Here is a 7,446-nt window from a genome sequence, read left to right on the forward strand (position 1 = left end):
TTTGCCAGCTAACAGACTTTAAATAAATTTGCTTACTTCCTGTTTAAGTCTGCTGCTTTGTCTTAATCACATTGTTTCTGTGTCCACATCAAACAGTTATTAGGCTAATAGAAGAAAATGGAAAATGATAGTTGCAATTTTTGAAGCTGTCACATTCATGTCATCATCAATTTTGATTTATTTACTTTTATTCTGGAAGCATCTCTGTAAGGAATAGAAAGGGAAAGTCAGAAAAATGTCAAATCCTATAAAAAAAAAGGAGAAGATCATTAGATGGGAGAAAGGAGATGAAAACAGCAATTTAAATGCCAAAAACAATGACAAGCTTGTTAACCTGTGCAGTCTTTGACAAATAACAACAGGGGTGGGGTAAGCAGTGGAGGCAGAAGAACTTCATTCAAGATCTGGAACAAAAGTACAGATGTGTCTTCACAGGTACAAATTGTACAGGAGCTCTTTATACCCCATCAGCAGATGGGACAACAATTCATATGTGCACCCTGGAGCTATTGTTGGATGAAGTATTTCAGACAAAGTGTAGTAGTAGCCTAATGCAGCTTCTTGGAGGGCATCTTGTGTATTTTATTTTTTGTTATTAGTTCTTTTTGTTGTCATTGTTCTGCATTAAAACTGCTGTACTCCTTACAGCATTCAAACTGGCTAGCTTAAAAGTGGCTTCAGGTATGACTGATCCATTGGTCTAGAACCACCAACTTTGTTATAGGTTTTCCCTAGGGTTGAGATTTTCTCTACTAGAAAGTTTTCGATTAATAGCATTCTCAAGGAATTTTCCTTTTAAGCCCAGAGTGTCAAATATCAAATGTTAACTACAATAAAAGTAGGGCTCCAGTGGGAGGAAAGAGTGGAATATCTTTCTCCCTTTCACTTTTGGAGGAGAGGTAACGCGTACAGCTTTTACTGGATAGCTTTTCCAAGAATTGTAATTTAACTGAGGGAACACTTTCAAAGTCACTGTGAACCAAAAGGCTAAGATGATAAGGACTATTTAACATTTAATATAAAGGTCAAGCATTTACAAAGGTAAAATGCACCCATATGATTGCTCAGTAGGAATGTGTTAAGGAAGACTGTTGAATTTGTCTATTACAAAGAAAATGAAATTCCCAGTGATAGTGCTGTCCCTGACAAAATTGCTTCAGTAACAGCCTTGCATTAATTTCAATGGGATCAGGCCTATCTTTCTGCTGTTTTGGTTAAGGAGTGATAGTGGTCAATCTTTAAAACATGATTTTATTCAAAATGCAGCCTCTGGAGTATCACTGATGGAGCATTTCTTTGTTATTAAAATTGTGTATATTTTAAAATAGAAATTACAGAATTAACAGTTAGAAGTAGCATCGGGCCCATGCTTGTATTATTGCTACTTCCTTCTACAGATGTCAGTTTTTAATTGGCTAGAATATGCTGCTGAAATGGGCAGCCAAAATCCTGGTTGTGAGTTAGGATAACATCTGTCCTTTCAAGTCTCTTTGGCAAAGAAAGCATGCACAATTTTTTGTTATTCCAGAAGCCCTTGAAGCATGAAGAACATGAAGTTCCAATGAACTGGAACTTCCTCATTCCACTGATGCTGTGAATAGTGGATTTCTTTTCTTATATATTTTTTTCCCCTTCTGCTCCCACTCTGTTATTTCTTTTGTCTCTCTTTAGCAGCCATTGTGAAGCTTTTAAACTTATTTTAAGACAGCTTTTAAATGCTTTTAGTTGTTGTATTAACTGTGAATTATTTCTCCTTATTTAAGTTCTTAAAATGGAGGCTCAATAAAATTGAAACTATTTTTTACTCTCCAAGTTATGCTGATGTGTATGTATGATATACTGAAGTTAACGTTCAAACAAACTGTATGCTTCTTTTGTGTGAGATCTTAGAAACATGCAGCATTATCTGGCTACTAGTATTTAAAGCTGAACATAAATTTCCTGCCTAAAATGAAGAAGGGTATTTAATTTAAATATATGCATATTTAAACTATATATATATAAAATATATATTTAAAATTATATTAAATAAACTATATAATATATTTAAAATTATATTAAATAAACTCAGATAAGTAAATCTTATAAGAGAAATTGAAAGGGTGGATAAATAGAGGACGTAAATGATTATGTGTTTAATGAATCCAAAAAGCAGTATCAAGGAAGCATTGAAAAGAACAACTGGGAACACTAGGGTAGACGCAATGCCACCCAAACAGCTGGAAATACTGAATGGTCCCCAAAGATATTTTTGGATCTTCCTTAACTTCCTTCCCAGATGCAGAGCTGAGCTGGTCTCAACCTTTAACTACCTTAACTATTTTTCAAGGAGCTGTGGCTGTACAACCTTCAAGGCAACAACAAATCCTTGAGTGGACATGTATGGCCAGCAGGTTGGTTTTGTTTTGTTTTTCCTCCCCTCTGCTTTTCTTCTAGTTCCATTTGCATCTGTAAGCCAGACATCGAGGTAACATTGTCGATGGAATGCTCATCACTGAAGGACCAAAGTAGGGAAAACTATGTGGGATAGCTGGAGCTAGGCTAAAGTAATTCATGTGCTGCAATACCTGTAAAATCTAGACCTCAAGAAATAACTTAGATCAGTGTTGTTTATTGTATAATGTTATTGCATGTGACACTTTTGTTGCAGAGCTCTTTTACGCGCTTTTAGCCTATGGCAATATGTTATGGATAGAAGAATTTACTGACATATCCAGGAAAACAAAGCCGATGCATAAAAAATTGAAATGACAAGGTTGACAAGGTTATTTCATAGCTTTTGTTACATTATGATAATAACTAACAAACTGTTATACTGTCTACAAAACTTCCTGGGATGAGCAGTGACTCTTTCTCTCATGTTTGCTTTAACACTTTCTACTACTGGCTTCTGAATCTTACTCCTCCAGCTAGAATAAAACAAAGATTCATCTAGTTTGATCACTAAATATCCCCCTTTGTTGTTGCTGTATTTTGGGTCCTTTGTCAGTGTGATTTTTTTTTCTTCTCCCCAATAATTTGTTTATGCTACCATCCTGCCTTCCAAATCCAGGAAAGGATGATCTTTAAGGGTTTTTTCCTTTAGCAAGAGAGGTTCTTTCATTTTGTGTGTACCTATATATTTTTATTTATCTTTTCCCAAGACCACTGCAGTAACCAGCATGCTTTCTTTGTCTTCCCACTGGCTGATGTCTTTCAGCCTTTCTTAACTGCAGATCGAAGCATACATGATCAGATCCTTTTCTAATAAGATTTAATAAATGAAGAAGGTCCAAGACTCCTGGAGAAGCAGGCTAATTGTGTTAATTAGGTCTTTGTTCTTTTATTCTCAATAGGGAATTTTTTGGTGGTTGTTTTTAATACATTATGTAACACTTTAAAATATATCAGTATAGATATATCCCAATGGATATTATTCACTGAATTCTATGAGCCTCTTAAAATAAGATTGACTAAAATATTGATAAAAATTTTATGTACAAAATGTCTGGGAAATGTATTACATGCACAGAGACATTGACTTTAGAGTTCAAGTAAATGTTTTCTGGTTTAACAATATGAAAACCTATTCCATCCAATATAGCAGAGAACTAGTGAACTCGTGACAGGCTTCTGAAGCACTAGGATATGTGTCTGTATCATTTTGCAAATAACTGCCTGAAGTTGCTGTTGCTTCTCGGATCTTGTAAAAATCCACCATGGAGATAAAAATATGTTCAACAAATGCTGAAAGTATTTGCTTTATAATGATGATAGTCTTACCGAGTCATTAGAATTCTTTTTTTCTCTACTAAAGACACAACATTTCAACTAGAGCTTTTTCAAAAAGAGAATTGGACTCACTTATGCCAGATTTTGTGGTTGAGAAATACAATTAATAATTTCTCAAAGCATGAGGAAGCAATTCTACAATACAACTAATAAAAAGAAGAAAAAAAAGAAACTGAAGGAATTATTTTAAATAAAACAGAAGTATGTCTTGCCTGTTGTCAGAAAAATCCATATCAGCTTCTGAACAGTCTCTTTTCCACTGGTCTTCTGTGAAAAATACACTAACAAAACAGTGTATCTGTATTAAAAATCTGATAGCTCTGTATATGGTATTCATGTTACTCAAGTTCTAGTTCATCCAGTAAAGTACTCCCACTGAATTCTTTTATTTTTGTTTTTTAATGTAACTTGGTTTTCTAATCTAAGTATGTAGTTTTGATGTCTTTTTACTAGCAATGTCTGTTTTACAGGGTAACAGCGGTTACCCTGTAAAAGGGTATTTTCCTTTTCTGCTATAGGAACTGTTGTGCAAGTGCATACACTGTGAAAGCAGAAAGAAGCCTGTCCAGCTTGACTCTGGAAATTTTGGTCAGGCTTTGGGTTCTCCCTTGGGTTCTCACACTGAGCATGTAACCTTTGGTGTAGAATAGCTTTTTGTGAGCTGGCTGAAGAACAAGTTTGGTGCTGTTAAAACGCACGCAGGAACTGATAAGCAAGATCAGAGCCATAAGAGTAAGGTTATGGGAAGCAATTTGATTGGTCTTCCTCTTTGACTTGTGGAAGCACTGGTGACACTGGAGCTCAAACCCTACAGTGTTTCTATCCTCTCTGAGCAGGAATTCTGTCAAAGCAATGTGACAGAATACAGACTTTAAGGGTGGAAACTAGAGTGAGTTCAAAAGCCAGCCACAATCCCAAGAACCTAAAGAACATCTAGATAATTCTCAGTCTGGTATCCACATTGAAGCATTTCTATTGCTAATTCTCAGGACTGTGATCTAAGTTTATTAATGTCATTTCACAAACATTTTTATTCAGAACATGTTACATTTAAATACTCTGCCAGTTTCTGACTGCCAGTAGTATATTTTCTGTACTGTCAAGCAGAAAAGCTTGATCCATGTTCCTTCCAGTGTGCATCTGAACTGCTCCTTTAAAATTACTTGGCTTACAACTGAAGAGAAATACTTCTGTCTGATTAAGATCATACTTCTGATGCCTTAGCTAAGTTTTTATTGTGGTTAGTCAATCTTGAACAATGTTTAAAATAGGTAAAAGAAATGAAAAACTTTTTTATCAATTTTTTTTTTTTCATGCAGTACAAGAGTGGAGGTACTGATAAGTTTATTTAAAAAACAAACAAACAAAGAAATTCCATATGGCTCTTCAATGCAGTGAAGAATACTTCGAAGTAAACAATAGAGGCATGAATGCTCAAGGGTAGCTGTCATGCCTGACACAGAAGGTTGAGAGAAATTAAAAAATAATAAAGGGAATGTTTTAGCAATTATGGTTTGAAGTCTGCAAACCTATTTTTACTTATTACTGTGTCTCAGAAATTTCCAGAAAAATAATGAGCATGTTTGTATTTTACCAATACATTTTAATATTTTTATTTTTTTCACTTGAGAAATAAGTCAACTTTTGCCTGGAATTAAAGCAAATAGAATGTGCTAGAATCTGTCTGATACTTTTATCTTAGTTTTAAATACTTCTCATTCAAGGAATGAAAATAGATATATTTGTGGACAGCAATAGTGAATAGGACTTAGATTAAGCTAGTGGCAAAAAAATAAACATATTCACTGAGATAGTTCCTTAACAATCAGTAAAATAATGAGAAATCTTTGCTTCCAGGCAATACCAATGGCCTACTAAAGTCTGCTGAGCTGTAGGATCTGTGAAATTTTAGGAAAAAATACTACCATACATATCACTCTTTGTGAAATACTTTATGAGAAATAGCTTAGAGCTACTGTCTTGAATCTCTGACTGAGCTCTCTTGTTCTGATAGAGCAGCTTTTAGTAATGGGATCTTCCAGATGTTGCCTCTGGGTGGGATGGTGTCAGTCTGATGTACCTGCACGAGTATGAAGCATCTCAGTGAATAGAGGGCAAATATCCCTTGGCGGGGATAACTATGACAAATTTAGGTGGAGGATAAGATGAAGCTACTTTTCTTGAGAATAATTAGTATACTTTTTAAGATATAGGGAAAGAATCATTACAGAATATGGTAAAGAAATAGATGTTGGAGAAAAGATAGTTGACAGTGGAAGTCAATTATGTAGGAGTGAGCATTCAGTCATGAATGTTTTCTTAACATGTACTGAATTATATTGTGTAGGAAAATCAGTACAGTATCAGCATAGTTTCTCTAGTGAATAATATTTTGTTTTAACCAACATATTTATGCTGTACTTTCATTGTTCATTTGTTCATTCCATACTATTTCTAAGTCCAAGAAATCTTGAATTCATTGTTGAAACAACAAAAAAACATATTTGTAAATAGCTTACTTTCTGCGTAGTTTCGTTACAGCTCATTTTACTTGCATGTTATTACAAAAATATTATAGCACCAATGAGTACAAGTCTCTCTATTAGACTGAAGATCTGTATCTGCTTTTCTCATTGTCTGCTGCATTGTTGGGAATATCAATATATTTAAAAAATACCTTATGGTGTTGTTTCCTGGTTCTAACCCTTGAACTCAAGAAACAGGAAAGGCAAAAGCTCAGGAAGAAGTTTGAAGAACTGTAAGGTAAATTCACTGAAAATGCTAGATTATTTTTATTGTTATAATAAAGTTAAATGAAATACTGGCTAAGCTAGAAAATTATGAGTGCTACTAAGTAAAGATCAGTAACTCTTGCTTCCCATGATTTTTTAAAGAAGGAAAGTAATGCTTTAATTAGGAGAAAGGAAAAAAGACAGATTAAATGGTTAATTTCTGTGAAAACGTGCAGCTGGCAGGGAGTTGAAAATCTGCAGTGTTTCTTAGAGCAAACTTTGTTAAGGGACTTCACTATGAATTAAGCCTAAAAGGAATGAAAAACACAGTAATTATGAATAGAATGACAGCTTACTAATCCATCCAGATATTGTTTTATATTATTATTATTTCCATGTGATAAGTCTTTGTTGGTGTGGGATTTGAGTAGAAAATGAATGTCAAATTAACTGCAGCAGCAGAAAAGAGTACAGGATTCAAGAAGTAATATGGAAGTATAGTAGCTGAACTTCTAAAAGCATTTCTCTTTTATTCTATCACCAGTTCTTTACAAATAGCAGGATAACTCTATGATGAGAGTTAAATCTTAACTGGTTTCTTTTCATTGGGAATGCACTGAATGTTTGTAGTTCTATTTTAAATGGACAGTAATACACACCTTCTAAAAAGTTACTATCTCATTAGTTTAGCATTTTGTGGAGTTGTCATCTGTTCAATGGGGGTCTTAATCTGGAGACAGTTTTTGGAGGCATTTTTTTTTAACTGTCAGAGAGAAAGGTTGTAGTCACAGGTTTGTAGTTTGAAATAAAAGCAGTTACCTTGATTTGTTGTAGTTTCCAACTTTTAACAGACATCATTTTCAAACAGACTGATCTTGGTATTAAAAAAAAACCATAATAAAAAAATCCTCTGAATTTCCCCCCAAAAACCTCAAACACCTTT

Source organism: Meleagris gallopavo, chromosome 4 (assembly GCF_000146605.3).
Source record: "Meleagris gallopavo isolate NT-WF06-2002-E0010 breed Aviagen turkey brand Nicholas breeding stock chromosome 4, Turkey_5.1, whole genome shotgun sequence".
Lineage (NCBI taxonomy): Eukaryota > Metazoa > Chordata > Aves > Galliformes > Phasianidae > Meleagris > Meleagris gallopavo.